At 35.6% G+C, this 17,366-nt stretch overlaps 1 pseudogene; it reads right to left on the bottom strand.

The window, feature by feature from the left end:
* Nucleotides 1-30: 30 nt before the first annotated feature.
* Nucleotides 31-15,597, bottom strand: LOC143628164 (putative calcium-binding protein CML36 pseudogene; annotated as a pseudogene).
* Between the last annotated feature and the right edge of the window lie 1,769 nt (nucleotides 15,598-17,366).

Here is a 17,366-nt window from a genome sequence, read left to right as displayed (position 1 = left end):
TAACTACGACTACGATAATTAATATAGCAACTATTTCACTTCATACGCACATGCATGCTCTTCTAACCTATAAATCAACCTGAAACAACAGTAGAACTGCAGAAGTAAATCAAGTAATCCTCACCAAAATATGGAAACCGTAAAATAAACAACAAATAGCAAAACGAGATCCAATCAGGCAATCAGCATGGAACAGCAATTTCGAGCCCTAGATTTGATAATCTAACTCTAGTCCAAACAACGATCCAGATATGTAATTGAAATAAACTAGCAGCAACCAATTAGCATTTCTAACTACAACTACGATAATATTATAGCTTCTATTTCACTTCAAACATACACGCATACTCTTCTATTGTATAAATCAACCTGTAACAATACTAGAACTGCAGAACTAAATCAAGCAATAATCCTCACCAAAACGCACTGAACGATTCCAAAACCGACGTAAACCGTAAAATATATAATAAATAGAATAACGAGATCCAGTCAGTATAGAACAGCAATTTCAAGCCCTAGATTTGATAATCTAACACTAGTCCAAAGAATAATAATAACAATAAGGTTTAAATTTCACTTCTAATCTATAAATCAACCTGGATTAATAGTAGAACTGTAGAAGTAAGTCAAATCAAGCAATAATCCTCAGCAAAATGTCCATGATGATTCCAAAACCTATAATAAATAGATACAGTCAGTATAAACAGTAATTTCGAGCCCTAGATTTGAATAAAAAACTAAAGGATAACATACTCGTCATCCGATCTGGAATCTGGTCAGTACGAACAGGATTTATAGTATAACCTCCATCACGTAACAAGAATAATAATAATAATATGAATGGATCGAATTTGAAGGAAGGAAGGAAGAAGCAGGAAGAAGAGATAGCAGGTGAATATGAAGGCGAGTGAGGCGACAAATCTGAGCCACAAACAAATTTCAGGCTGCTTTTTTATTTATTTGCAAGGGCTTTAATTTGGGGCTGGAATGGAGTGACACGTGGCCGCTTGTTGTGAAGGGTGGCCCACATGGTTGCGCTTTTGGGTCACCGACTGTGTGGTGTTTAAGGCGTGACCATAACCGTCATTTCGACTATTCTCCACCACTAGTTTTCACACCACCACTCTAACCGGCAGCCGATGCCCCCTGTTAGGTTCATTTTGTAATTTCTTTTTTTCCTTTTTATCAAATAATATTAATTAAACACCCTTTTGATTTAAGGATGTGTATTTTAACCGTACTCAAATACCAAATCCGATCTGAAGCCACCCGAACCTGAATTAGAAAACTCGACCAACCCGAACCTTAGATGGGTCGGTTATTGGGTAATTTTTTTTTCAACAAAAAACCCGAGCATCTGTTATCTTATCTTTACGTACGTGTTATTATTACAGTGTTTGATTTTTTATGGTATTTATTTTGTAGCAAGATGATATTTTGTGAATAAAAATACTTTTTTTTTCATTTTACATTTTTATCTGAACCGAACAGCATGACCCGAACTAACCTGAACCCGACCAACCCCGAATTTATTTTTGGCCGGTTATCAGATCAATTTTTCTTAGCTAGAAACCCAAACAACCCGACCCAAAAATCGAAACCCGAAGAACACCCCTACTTTTGTTGATGTTACAATTTTATATTTTTTATTACTATAATAACTACTTATACAAACTTTTTTTTGTAGATTTGATGATAGATCTTGTACTTTATAGACTTGGAAGTTTTACTTAGCGATCCTTGAGTTTGTGAAAAATTGGTCGTATTTCGCCAAACAAAAGCTTTCAACATTCACACTAGCCATATGATCACAAAAAAATATTTTCAAATGTGAGTAAAATAGTCTTCTATGTTTGTCACACTTTATGATTACTATAATTGAGTTTCTCTGTGTGTAACCGTATGAATAGCAAGATGAATCTCCCAAATGTATGTTACAATAAATATGTGTTGCTTGTTTCAAAGTGATACTTTCCCAATGTGTTGTATTGTGTTCTTCACAGTGTCGCAAAGGCACCTCTCTAGTATAAATTACACATAAAATGTTGCGTAATCTACTTGTTTTTACAAATAAAATGTTGCGTAATCTACTTGTTTTTTAGTGTTAAGCTTGTTTAAATTAAGCTAATAATATTTTATTAAAAAATATGCTTGTGCAATCTTTTGAACGCTTATCTTTAAGAATAGTGTGATCGAACAGAGAATCGATTCACAAACAAATTGTACACTGATCCTTCTCTTTATGTTGAGCATGGTTTTGAATTTGCTTCAAGTATTCAAAACAATAGATTTGGTGGTTATTCTAGTTAATTAAATCAAGTTTCTAAAAAAAAATCTCAAATTTAACTTATCATTAGATAATTTTTGGACATTGAACATGTATCAATCATTCTCGTTCCGTTGAGCATGATTTTTATTTACTTCAAGTATTCAAAACGATAGATTTGGTGGTTATTCTAGTTAATTCGTTCAAGTTTTTTGGAAATCTCAAATCAAATAAATTAGATAATTTTTGGTCACTAACATGTCACTCGTCACTTTACTCTTCTTTTTAATTTTTTAAAGAAAAAAAGAACACTTGTTGATTTGAGATATTTTCAACATATATCAAAACAAGTGTTGGTATCTCATGACTTTATCACCAGTTAGAGCATTCTTGTCATTTTTTTCTTGATTGTTTTATAAAATAGTTAACTACTTTAAACAATATTTTATTCAGATTTTTAGTTCACACACACACATATATATATTTTTTGTATATAATTTCTTTCCACTTTCCAACAACGAAAGAAGGCCCACTAGTTCATTACTAACGTTGTTAAAGAGTACTTGAAAAATTATTGAACAAGCATGCTTTAAGGTTGCACTTGGATATTTCTGTTTATAATACTTGTATACGTTGTTGTTTGTTTGTTTGGGATGCAAGTTTCTGGTTATTTCATTTTTATAATTTTGGCTGGAGTTCATTTGTATGTGATGATGAATTGGCATCTTACGTTTTGGATATGTTTTTTTGTTTGAAGAAAAGGTTACAACCATTAATTCAATATGTGGTGTGAGGCAAATAATGTAATTAATTAATTATTGGTTTTACATGAATTAATTCTATGTTCTTTTATTCTCTCCTCTCTCTCTCTCTCTCTCTCTCATGCATATAATTAAAAATTATAAAAATAAAACTGTTTTAAACGTAGACATTTATTGTCCAACCCAATCTATACTCTCTAATAAAAACCGACTATGTTTTGTCACTTGTCACTTTCATATTAATCATCACAATTTAAAACCAACTAAATCTCTAAAATCCTTCAATACCATTTATTTAATTAATAACTGAATATAAATATTGGGTTTTGCGATTCAAAAAGGGGTAGCGGCGCAGCTTTTTGCCCGCTTGCCTTCTGTTTCGATGTAATCCAAAAGACATTAAAATTAAAAAAAAAAATTAATAACTATTAAACACTCATTTGAAGGATGCAAATAACTGAATATAATGTAAGGCCCCGAACCCGGTGACCCTACTTTAGCGTCGGATTTACTCATAAACACAGTTCTTCAAATCAGAGTTTATTAAAACTTTTCGCGGAATATAAAACATCAATCATTTGTTACAAAACATTAAATCTTTTCTTTGATACCATAACACAAAACTTTATATTTAAAACATCTTTACTTCTTTCTTCAGATGCCAGCCGTTCAATCCATGCCGTGTGTCATCCTCATGCTAACTCTATAATCAGCTCACCTGCGTGCATACTAAAAGTCAGCTACGCTGAGTGAGTTCTAGTTAATCATACAATATCATACAATACCTTCTTACATACATACGTACTTAACCTCATAACTTTCTTTCATACACACATAAGTACTCATACCTTCATTCTTACTTACATACTTTCTTTCTTACTTACATACTTTCTTTACATTCATAATCATACGTTTTAAAGAGCCTTTCGCCCTATAACCTCACAGATATTATAAGGGTCTGGTCCTTAGTTTTCGAATATTAGAAGGGTTCGATTCCCTAACATCACAGATATTATAAGGGTCTGGTCCCTATCATCACAGATATTATAAGGGTCTGGTCCCTATCATCACAGATATTATAAGGGTCTGGTCCCTAACATCACAGATATTATAAGGGTCTGGTCCCTAACATCACAGATATTATAAGGGTATGGTCCCTAACATCACAGATATTATAAGGGTCTGGTCCCTAACATCACAGATATTATAAGGGTCTGGTCCCTTGGTTTTCGAATATTAGTAGGGTTCGATTCCCTCTTCGTTACCATACAACCATACATCCTACCTCGAGTATTATTAGGGCTCGGTACCCTTTTCGTAACTATACAACCATACAACCGTCATTTCCTTCTTTTATTAACTTTATTACGTTCATACACATAAACATACATATCATACTTACCATATTTATAACGTTACAACCTGACAGTACGTGCAATATCCGAAGATCGTTCACGTACCATCAAGCAATCATTCATACATATCACACATATCACATACCATTCGTGTACCTATACACACATACTTACATTATAACATAAGAACACTCTAGGCATTCTTTACCTCATTCATTAACAACCATACCCCTTGTCGTTACGTGCAATATCCGAAGATCGTTCACGCCCAGACAAGTATTCATTTGAATATTCATACATCTACGATATATAATATTCGTACCTTTATTTTTAACCTGACAGTACGCGCAATATCCGAAGATCGTTCGCGTACCGACAAACAATCATTCATATCTATCACACATATCACATATGACATACACTTATCACTTAGGATAAATGTATTAACAACACATCGAGTATGCACACAGCCCCGAAAACATAACAAGGAATGGGGCTAGAAACTCACCTGAATTCTGCTTCTTTTTCTGATAGCTGTAAATCCCTTCTCTATCTGAGCTCGGCTGACTGTACAAGTTACACGTATCAATACTCGTCTGATCTAATCTGGTGGCCTAGTATTAGCTTACTTTAACTTATCGCTTTATAATTTATTTTCCAATCAAACTTGGCTTTAGGCGAAGTTAACCCTTCGGGCGAACTTAGCTTCAGGCGAAGTTAAACCTTAGGCGAACTTGGCTTCAGGCGAAGTTAAACCTTAGGCGAACTTGGCTTCAGGCGAAGTTAAACCTTAGGCGAACTTGGCTTCAGGCGAAGTTATCCTTAGGCGAACTTGGCTTCAGGCGAAGTTATCCTTAGGCGAACTTGGCCGTAGGCGAAGTTATCCTTAGGCGAAGTTACGCTTGAAGGCGAAGTTACGCTTGAAGGCGAAGTTCATCAGGCGAACTTAATCTTGCAGGCGAAGTTGTCGCGCTGCAGATCTGTTTGCCCATAACTCCTTCGTTTCTTAGCCAAATAACTCGATTTTGGTACCCACGGAATCGTATGATCGGCGCCTACAAACCCTAACCATCAAATCGGCCTAAAATCGACGTTTTAGGGGTCCGATTTGGGCAGTTTGGGTTCGGGTCCGGTTTAACCCATCCAATCCTAACCATTTTCAGTAATATTAGCTTTGTTGGATACGTTCTTACCTTACCAACGCAGATCTATCAACAAAACCTCGGGTCTCGGCTCCGAATCTTGATCGGTTAGGATGTGTGTGTATGTGTGTGTTAGGAGTTTTAGGGTGTAGGGTGAGAATGAAGATATTTTGGGTTTAGGGGATATTTATATCCCTTAAATCCCATTCTCATTTAACCCATCTCAAATAATCCAAGTCCACAACTCGCATCCATTACCCGACACTAGCCCGACCCATACCAACTCCTATTCTTTTATTTATTTCCTGATAACCCGAGTAAACTTTCCCTCTATTATTAAGTAATATAATTAATATTATCTTGAAATTTCGGGATGTTACAAGTCTTCCCTCCTTAAAGAGGTTTCGTCCCCGAAACCTAACTTATTCCCTATAAAAGGAAAACTTCTTATATTTACACGCTTTATTGAATCGCCTTCGCTTTCTGAGTTATCCTTCTTACTTCTGACTTTACAGTCATCGAATGGTGGTCATGTGTTTTAGCTATTTAAGGTAGCTTGTCCATGAGAACCTCGATGTACCACAACTTATCTCATACCTCCAAGGGCTTCGATTAGTACTTTTAACACTATTGTCCAAAACAACCTTTCATCACAACATAATAATCATTCATAACCAAACTCAATATATTACACGTCACTGATAACCATAAGTTTTAAACCTTAACACACAACAAGTCCTTAAGCAAAAGCAACTTAATAACACCATTGCATAAGCAATTATTCCTTCATCAAGCGTTCCTCTCTGCAGTTTCCCCAAGTCTTCACCCTTTCGCACCTTCCGCCCCTGATTCCTTGCAATCCCTAGCCATGTGGTCAGCTTTTCCGCAATTGAAGCACTTTGGACGATCAGGGCATTCTCGAGAATAATGCCCACTCTTTCCACACCGATAGCACCTGTCTGTCCCAGTCTTACATTCTCCCTGGTGCACTCGCCCACATGTCTTACACGCATCCTTGTTCCCAACCTTGGCCTTCCTCTCATCAGTTGTTGTCACCATCTCGCCAGACCGCTTAGCAGAGGTAGCCCATTTCTTCTCCTTCTTTTCTCCTTCATGTCCTTCCTTTGGCTTCTTGCAATCCCTTGCTAGGTGCCCACGTCCTCCACAGTTGTGACACCTATGGTAATCATCACATTCCCCAGAGGAATGTCCTGCTCTTCCACACCTGTAGCAAACACCTAATCCCTTTCTGCACTCTCCGGGGTGTCTCTTCCCACATTTTTCACAAGCAGTGAACCCCTCTTGCCTTGCCTTCTTTTTGCGTGGATCCACCTCATTGGCTTCCTCTGGTTCTGGGGTTGGGTTCTTTTCCTTCTTTTCCCCCACCGTTCTTGCTCCCCCACAATCCCTAGCTAAGTGACCCGACTTACCACACTTATAACATTTCTGGTCCTCGGTGCAATCACGAGTTACGTGTCCCTTCTTCCCACATCGGTAGCACTGATTCGGACCAGCCTTGCATTCTCCTAGGTGCATCTTCCCGCACACTTTGCATGTTTCCCTTCCCGCGACCTTTGGTATCTTCTTCCCCGCATACTCCACGACATCTACAGATCCTTTGGTTCCTTTCGCTCCTCCCTTATCATCATCACCCTTCTTCCCGTCTCCTCCTGCCTTCTCAGTGGCCCTCGCATGGTTTTCGGCAGACTTGTCAGTACGAAATTTCTTCTCTGCAGCAGCTACAGCGTAAGAAATGGCAAATTGAGTAACAGGATCCAGCTGATACCCTTCATTGCTGCTTGGTCCTTGCAAAGTTCCACTTTTATCCTTTTTCGTGGTAGTAACTAGTTCTTCAGAAGGTTCTCGGACAACGCGTATTCCAAGAGGACGTCCAGTGTGACCTCCCTTACCAACAAACCTTTTTGCTCCAGCCATTAGTATTCTAAAAGGGAAAACACAAACATCCTCACTCAAGGAACTATATAGTACAAGGATAGCAAGGCTAACAGGTAATAACAGTGGCCAGCTGTGACTAGCTGATCACATTGCTTTCCGTGTCCTATACACTTCCCTTTATGAGTCTATTTGTGCTGGTTCTACTTAAGCAGTTAGTCAAATCAAACAATCAATTATTCCTATCCCTATCGCTCACATATCTTTTCTTTCTCATTAACATATATCATTTAATCATACACTTTACCTTTACTGATCTTGCTTGAGCGACACATGGCATTCTAGAACTGGCATCTTCTTTCCTTTCTTACTTAAATCCCATTTTCTGTTCGAGTCTAAGCATGTGGATGCTTAAATCTCTCGAACTTATGCTCTGATACCAACTTGTAAGGCCCCGAACCCGGTGACCCTACTTTAGCGTCGGATTTACTCATAAACACAGTTCTTCAAATCAGAGTTTATTAAAACTTTTCGCGGAATATAAAACATCAATCATTTGTTACAAAACATTAAATCTTTTCTTTGATACCATAACACAAAACTTTATATTTAAAACATCTTTACTTCTTTCTTCAGATGCCAGCCGTTCAATCCATGCCGTGTGTCATCCTCATGCTAACTCTATAATCAGCTCACCTGCGTGCATACTAAAAGTCAGCTACGCTGAGTGAGTTCTAGTTAATCATACAATATCATACAATACCTTCTTACATACATACGTACTTAACCTCATAACTTTCTTTCATACACACATAAGTACTCATACCTTCATTCTTACTTACATACTTTCTTTCTTACTTACATACTTTCTTTACATTCATAATCATACGTTTTAAAGAGCCTTTCGCCCTATAACCTCACAGATATTATAAGGGTCTGGTCCCTAGTTTTCGAATATTAGAAGGGTTCGATTCCCTAACATCACAGATATTATAAGGGTCTGGTCCCTATCATCACAGATATTATAAGGGTCTGGTCCCTATCATCACAGATATTATAAGGGTCTGGTCCCTAACATCACAGATATTATAAGGGTCTGGTCCCTAACATCACAGATATTATAAGGGTCTGGTCCCTAACATCACAGATATTATAAGGGTCTGGTCCCTAACATCACAGATATTATAAGGGTCTGGTCCCTAACATCACAGATATTATAAGGGTCTGGTCCCTTATTAGTAGGGTTCGATTCCCTCTTCGTTACCATACAACCATACATCCTACCTCGAGTATTATTAGGGCTCGGTACCCTTTTCGTAACTATACAACCATACAACCGTCATTTCCTTCTTTTATTAACTTTATTACGTTCATACACATAAACATACATATCATACTTACCATATTTATAACGTTACAACCTGACAGTACGTGCAATATCCGAAGATCGTTCACGTACCATCAAGCAATCATTCATACATATCACACATATCACATACCATTCGTGTACCTATACACACATACTTACATTATAACATAAGAACACTCTAGGCATTCTTTACCTCATTCATTAACAACCATACCCCTTGTCGTTACGTGCAATATCCGAAGATCGTTCACGCCCAGACAAGTATTCATTTGAATATTCATACATCTACGATATATAATATTCGTACCTTTATTTTTAACCTGACAGTACGCGCAATATCCGAAGATCGTTCGCGTACCGACAAACAATCATTCATATCTATCACACATATCACATATGACATACACTTATCACTTAGGATAAATGTATTAACAACACATCGAGTATGCACACAGCCCCGAAAACATAACAAGGAATGGGGCTAGAAACTCACCTGAATTCTGCTTCTTTTTCTGATAGCTGTAAATCCCTTCTCTATCTGAGCTCGGCTGACTGTACAAGTTACACGTATCAATACTCGTCTGATCTAATCTGGTGGCCTAGTATTAGCTTACTTTAACTTATCGCTTTATAATTTATTTTCCAATCAAACTTGGCTTTAGGCGAAGTTAACCCTTCGGGCGAACTTAGCTTCAGGCGAAGTTAAACCTTAGGCGAACTTGGCTTCAGGCGAAGTTAAACCTTAGGCGAACTTGGCTTCAGGCGAAGTTAAACCTTAGGCGAACTTGGCTTCAGGCGAAGTTATCCTTAGGCGAACTTGGCTTCAGGCGAAGTTATCCTTAGGCGAACTTGGCCGTAGGCGAAGTTATCCTTAGGCGAAGTTACGCTTGAAGGCGAAGTTACGCTTGAAGGCGAAGTTCATCAGGCGAACTTAATCTTGCAGGCGAAGTTGTCGCGCTGCAGATCTGTTTGCCCATAACTCCTTCGTTTCTTAGCCAAATAACTCGATTTTGGTACCCACGGAATCGTATGATCGGCGCCTACAAACCCTAACCATCAAATCGGCCTAAAATCGACGTTTTAGGGGTCCGATTTGGGCAGTTTGGGTTCGGGTCCGGTTTAACCCATCCAATCCTAACCATTTTCAGTAATATTAGCTTTGTTGGATATGTTCTTACCTTACCAACGCAGATCTATCAACAAAACCTCGGGTCTCGGCTCCGAATCTTGATCGGTTAGGATGTGTGTGTATGTGTGTGTTAGGAGTTTTAGGGTGTAGGGTGAGAATGAAGATATTTTGGGTTTAGGGGATATTTATATCCCTTAAATCCGATTCTCATTTAACCCATCTCAAATAATCCAAGTCCACAACCCGCATCCATTACCCGACACTAGCCCGACCCATACCAACTCCTATTCTTTTATTTATTTCCTGATAACCCGAGTAAACTTTCCCTCTATTATTAAGCAATATAATTAATATTATCTTGAAATTTCGGGATGTTACATATAAATATCTAGATTGATTTAAACACTATTTTACAACGATTGTCTCTTAACACGTATGGTAAGTTATTGTTTTTTTTTTCTTGGTATTTCGCTTAATAATTAAATATTTTTTTCATCAATTACCCGTGTAATACACGGGTCTCAAGCTAGTGATGATTATATATGCCTATAGGGTTCAAGGTTATATACTTTTGTATTGCTACAAAAATCATGTACGTGTAACTTTATAGCTGGGAACTTGGGATGAATGAATTTCTCGCTGATTTATTTCAAAAATCACTTTAAAATCATGAAAAATATTTTACCTGTTAATCTTTTTGAAATTTTTAACTTCAAAATTTAGTGGAATCACTATGGTGTATAGAATACTCTTCAACATATACGTATTGTTATATTTTATTTTATTTTTTCCTAAAAAAGGAAAAGAAATTTCAACTTAATTAGTTATAAAATTACTATCATGTAAAAAATCATCAAACATATACGAATTCTCACACTTTAAGATATATCTAGCTAATATTTTCTAAGCATATCTCATCTTATTTTACTATCTTATCTTACTACACTAATAAAAAAAAAATGTTAGAGTTTAGGTGTCAAACCCACATTTCTTCTAATTCCTAATCTATTATTTCATTCATTCTAGCTATTCATGTGCCATGATTCAAAACCATTTTATCAAATGGGTTATAACATAGTGTGGATTTTATTCATTATTGAATTAAGTGTCATTTTCATACATGAAGTTTGACCAACTACGCAACTTTAGTACATTTTTTTTAAATTTCTTGCAAATAACACCTGGCGTTCAAGAATCATTATATTTTAGTGCTTTTCGTTAACCCTGTTTGTTTTTTTCCATTAAGTCTACATTAAATTAATTCATAAGTATTTTGAGAATCACAACAGATATAATGGACCTATGTATCTTATCATTTGACAAAACCCGTATAATACATGTGTTCAAAACCTAGTGTTTATATAAAAGGATAAACAAATATTAAAAAAAATTTTATAAAGAGAATGGCAGCAAGTGGATCTGAAGTCTCAAGTCTCAACACTGATAAAAAAAATGAATTGCTAGATAATAAGACATTGATAATTTCGTAATTAACCGGTGTGTTGTATAAGTGAAAGAAAAAAAAAGAATAAGGGCGCGTTCGTTTACAGACTGGAATGGAATTGAAATTGAAATTTGTACAGGATTTGGAATTTGAAGGAATTGAATTTGGAATCTAAACATTCCAATTGGAATTGGAAGGAATTGAAATCCAATTCCATTCTTGATGTGTTCGTTTGACAAATGAATTAGAATCGTTTTTTTTTTTGTTTTTTTAACAAGGATAACGGTGGAAACATTTTAGTTTTTTTTAGATTTTTTGTTTTTTATTTATATTTTGTATTATGATTTATTATTATTATTTTTTTGAATTTTTAAGGGGTTTTCTATTAAGATCAAAAACCTTTCAAAAAAATATCCAAAATTAATAATAAAAAATTCAAAAATCAAATTATATATCGAAAACAAAAAAGTAAAAAAACTAAAATGCTTTATTCGTTTCCTCGTTAAAAAAATCTCAAAAAAAAATTCCAACGAATTCACTTGAAATCATCCACATTTTGGAAGGATTTGGAATCCCCCTATTTAAAGGATTTGAAGAAATTGAATTCCAATTCCAATTCATTGACAACAGAACACACCAAAATGGAATTAAGATTTCAATTCCAACAAAACAAGCAAGCCATGTGATGAGATTTTAATTCCAATTCTTTGAATTCCTATGAATTTTGTGAAACGAGCGCCCCCTGAGACGTCATCATTGTTAGTTTTTTATTTAGTTTTACCGCTTTCTTAAACGGAAATGAAAATTATAAACTTTACTATATAAATAATCATTCAAATTCAAATTAACAAAGACATTAAAGTAAACTTTACAACAAGAAGAAAAAAACTGAAAGAAAAGATACATAAATAAGAGTCTTTTTCGTTATTCGATGTTTGAACCTAGATAACCCGATTAATAGTTTATTCTAAGTTTATAATATAACATATAATGATCAAATAAAGTCGCTTGTTAGATTTCATGGTTGTTAGAATCTAGTTACCTAAGGATGAAAGTATTGATATGTATTGGAAACGAATTCAATTATTAATGTCCCGACAAAGAAAGGTCCATTAGTTCATTACTAATGTTGTCAAATAGTACTTTAACTCTTGGAAGGATGCGTGAAGGAACTTTATATAATTAAGGTTTCAAACAACATGGTCGTCTTAATTGTTTTGGAGGTGTAAAACGTGACGGTAATTGATGGCTTTTTTTTCGAATTTTATTATTATAAAGCAAAACAACTAACCATGAATATGTTTGTTTAGATAACTTAAGGGTTATTTTCATCGTTTAGTATATGTTTTGTTTCACCTGTGTACTAGAACAATTGCCCTTATATAATCAACCTAAAAAATTGAAGGCCTTATTTGAAATGGGGGCTTTAGCTTGTATTTACTTTTAACGTTTCTGTTTGTTTATGATTGCTTTTATATGTCGTTCGGATTGCAAATTTTTGGTTGGTTCATTTTTTAATTTGTTTGGGTGGGGTTGATTTGTGGTTTGAGTGCGTACTTAAATATTTGAAAATATTTTTAAAAAGTGGACTCCACTTATAAATCATGAAAAACAAATTAGGAGTTAATAATTTCTATTATAATTAACGTAAAAAATATTTCTATCGACTAAGAAATTAGAAAACTATACTATAAGTCTATAATCACTAATGATATGTAATAACATAGAGAAGATTAATGACTTCTTGTATTATCATAGACAAATCTTATATAAGTTATGGATAAAAAAGATCTTTGATTCATAAGAAATATTCTGTCTTTTAAATTATCAGCCCGTTTAAGGCTTATTTGGCTGTGGAGTCATTGAAAACTCCACCGTTATTAGATGGGAGCAGTTACATGATGGGAGACTTCTTAGGAGGTCTCCATTGTGGCAACAAAAAACAACTCCGTGACTTATTAGATAAGCAATTTATCAAAAGCAAAACGGACAATATTAATAGTACGAGAGGCCGTATGTTACAAATGAATAAATTAAAACGTATTTTCAGTTATTATGAAAATACCACCATATAAAACAACCATCAAGCAAATTTGACAACAGTAAGTTAGTTTTCACATTCTAAACTAAATTCAATAAAATATCCAACTTATCAAAACAACCATCACATTATTTGGATTCTAACGAGAAATAGAAAGGTAAAAGTAGTTTGAACTGACTTTAAAACCCATTAGTTTTTATGTAATTTTCTTTTTTTTAATGTTTAATTAGCCTTTTCTAACCATTATCTTTTATAAAATTACTTTTGCTGTAAAAATAAGATCTAAATTCTTTAAAAACAATGTCTACAAACATAAACTTATATGTTAACCTATTGAAAAGTTGTGTTAAGCTTTGTGGCAACGGCTCATAAGTTAACCTGTTGAAAAGTTATGTTAAGCTTTGTGGCAACGATTAGAATCTCCCATTCGTTCATTTTCTTAAATTGTCTCCATCATAGCGTACTTATCTACTATATCTCACTCTAACTCCACTATTCTTCTTACACATTGATAACAAATGCACTGTCCTATCTATTTTAGGTTTTTAACATATTACAAACAAATATCTCAATATAAACTGCATCTATCTATCTATATACATGTTTATCAAAAAATCTTATGTGTCATTCTCTGGTCGTTCTTCATCTCCTCTCAAACCACCAGATTGTTTGATTTGTTATTTTGAGGCGTCTCATGCGTTTGACCCTAATTCGCAGGTATGGGTCTCACCAAACCTAAATAGTCGATTTAATGAGTTATAACAACTCATTTATTTGTGAAATCTTTTCATAATCATGATTTAGTTTTTGCGGGTCATGGGTCTCACCAAACTCGAATATCCCTTAAACGGGTTATAACATCTCATTTATTTGTGAAATAACCAGTTGATCATCAAACAATAATTTTTACGGGTCATGGGTCTCACCAAACCTAGATAGCCCTCAAACGGGTTATAACTTTGTATTTATTTGTGAAACTCTTTCATTATCAAACCTTAATTTAAATTCTCTCATCTACATATTCTTTGTCGTAGGTCTATCCTTTCCATCACCGGCTAACTTCCGACTACCACCAATTATCGTCAACTTCCCATCTCATGCATCAACCACCATGGTCACATATATCAACCGCCACTTTTCATAAGACAAGTATTTGTGTTCATGTTTGTACGTTTAATTTTAAAAAATCAGCATGTTCGTGCTCGTTTATGTTCGTTAAAAATCTAAAAAAATCTTAACATCTCAATTGAAAGAGCCCAAATGTTAAAAAGTATAATGAACGTAACAAACTAATATATACGTATTACATCAAAACAAAAGTACACTAAAAAAACAAATCATTACAAAATATAAAATAATTAGGACTATTGGTTTTTATTGGTCCTAAGTATTTCATTTTTGCCGGCGCTGGTCCCAACTATCACTTTAACTACCAACGGTCCCAACTTTCACACATGTGTCTGCCACCAGTCAACGACTAACCGAGTACTAACTCCGTTATGTTTTAGCTGACGTGTCCATCCTACGTGTTAAAAACGTTGACGTGGCTGCCTGCGTGTATATTAATAACAAAAACCCTTCCCTGTATATTCTCGCAAAGTCCTCGAAACACACGAACCCAACCTCGTTTCTTATCCACCTCACTTATCATACGCCTACACTCCTCTAACGTGCACCGTCCCTCACCAACAATCATCTCAAACACCGCAAACAACTCCTCCGCCGTTATCATCCCGTCACGGTCCGTATCAAACACCTCAAACGCGCCTCTTATCTCCTCCTCACGCGCCGCCGGACCAAACGCCGCACCGATCACTCCAAACTCCGTCAAGCTTATGCTTCCGTCGCCGTCGGTATCGATCTCGTCGATCATTAGCTTTAACTCCTCAGCCGGAATCGGTTCGGATCCTCCGATCCGGTTTAGTAAGGATTCTAGCTCCGATCTGGTTATTCTTCCGTCGCCGTCGGTGTCGAGTAGGTTGAAGGCTTGGATTAGTTCGTCGTGTGGTGGTAGGACGCTCGTCGGAGTGGTGATGCCGGTGGATTTTGGATTACGGTGAGATGATTCTGGTGAGGTGGATGACGTGGCGAGTGATGAGTTGGAGGAGTGGAACGACGACGTATCGGATCTGGAAATGGAGGTTCGTTTCTTTGATCTGAATAGCTTCTTAGGGTTTATTTTTGCGACGAGTTTCATGATTTATAATATTTTTGTTATTAATATACAGGAGGAGAAGGGTTTTTGTTATTAATATACACGCAGGCAGCCACGTCAACGTTTTTTAACACGTAGGATGGACACGTCAGCTAAAACATAACGGAGTTAGTACTCGGTTAGTCGTGGACTGGTGGCAGACACATGTGTGAAAGTTGGGACCGTTGGCAGTTAAAGTGATAGTTGGGACCAGCGCCGGCAAAAATGAAATACTTAGGACCAATAAAAATCAATAGTCCAAATAATTAAAACAAAAACCTAAATAAGAGTTTACCTCAAAGTAGTTATTCTATCTTCTTAAACTGAGCTAAGAGTTTACCTCAACCAAGTGATCAACATCCATTCTAGCACATGCCATTATCAATAGTTAATTCATTAAAGATGGTAACTTTATTGTAGCCATTATTCTTTGGGGATATCGAATAACTATAAATACTAACTTAGGTCTATACAATTCATAAACAAAAATAAAGAAAAAAAAAACAAATCAGGCTATTTAAACTCTCTAGAAAAGAAAAGTCTATTATTCTTTAGATCTTTAAGATCCACAGTCCCAAATATGTAGAAACGCTAGTCAACAATTTCCCACTCAACCAGGACTTTAGGGTTTCGTAAATTTAGAGGAAACCCTAGAAAATTCAAACCATCAAGTTTTTAAGAAGCCAATATACAAATCTACCACAATTATGATACCATGTCAAATATGATAATCAAGAACGATGATACAAATGAACGAAAATCAAATTTTGATTCAACTAATAAACTCATACAAATAAAGAAACGATACAAACAGAAATCAGATGCCACAATTAGATTATCAACACTATGATCTGATACACTCGGTTTCTACACTAACACAATGAGATTTCAATCTAGAACAACGACGCACAATGGAAGTCCCAATCTTCTAAACATGAGAAAATACGAACGTAATGAAAAACTTTGACTCAATCTATCTCTTACTAGGTTGTTGTAAATGTTACTAGGATTATGGTTGTTAGTATTATATTAAACTTATGTACTATATGTGTCACACCCCGCCATAGGGGCATGAATGTTTTACAGACAAATTGGTACCAAGTGTAAGCAACGGAATATTATTAATAAAAATAAATTACAATGTTTGCACTAAGTATTTATGACAATGTATAACCACATAACTGTTTATTCTCTAACACTACTGCAATCCCGTGGTAGGTTCTATTAATCTTCTTGGCATATAATCTTCATTGTTCATGTTCGGCATACGCCTCTATCTTTAGGCATTCTCATTACAAAGCTAATCCAAATTGCTATCCACATAGTACCTGAATACACGCTAAAAAGTTGGTGAGTTTGTGAGTTTAGCTCACATACACATAAAAGAGTTAATTTATAAAGCGCGCAAATTTGCGTGTATGTAAGTATAAAACATGATGCACATCAATCAAGTCCACAATCAATCATGCATTCGATCATAAGTCTCCCCTTGACTTAAAAACAAATGGCACCCGTCCTTGATTATTACTCTGCCAAGAAATAATCAAACGTTTAGGTCATATGCCGCAACGGTCTGTAGAACTCAATGTGGTTTACCCGACATAGGGACACTGTGTGTGGGGTCTCCCAAATAGTACTACCCATACGAGCCTTAGGTTCACTCCCTGAGTTAATGATTGTGTAATTTAAAGTGGGACAAAAACATAGCAGAAACAGTACTTGATAATCATCACACAATAAGTAAATCACAGCATGTATTCAGCCCAAAATGT

Source organism: Bidens hawaiensis, unplaced genomic scaffold (genome assembly GCF_021521415.1).
Source record: "Bidens hawaiensis isolate Kalapana, Puna unplaced genomic scaffold, B.hawaiensis_p1.1 tig00004838_1, whole genome shotgun sequence".
Lineage (NCBI taxonomy): Eukaryota > Viridiplantae > Streptophyta > Magnoliopsida > Asterales > Asteraceae > Bidens > Bidens hawaiensis.
Note: the sequence above shows the minus strand (reverse complement) of the source record. Positions and strands in the feature narration are given on the sequence as shown.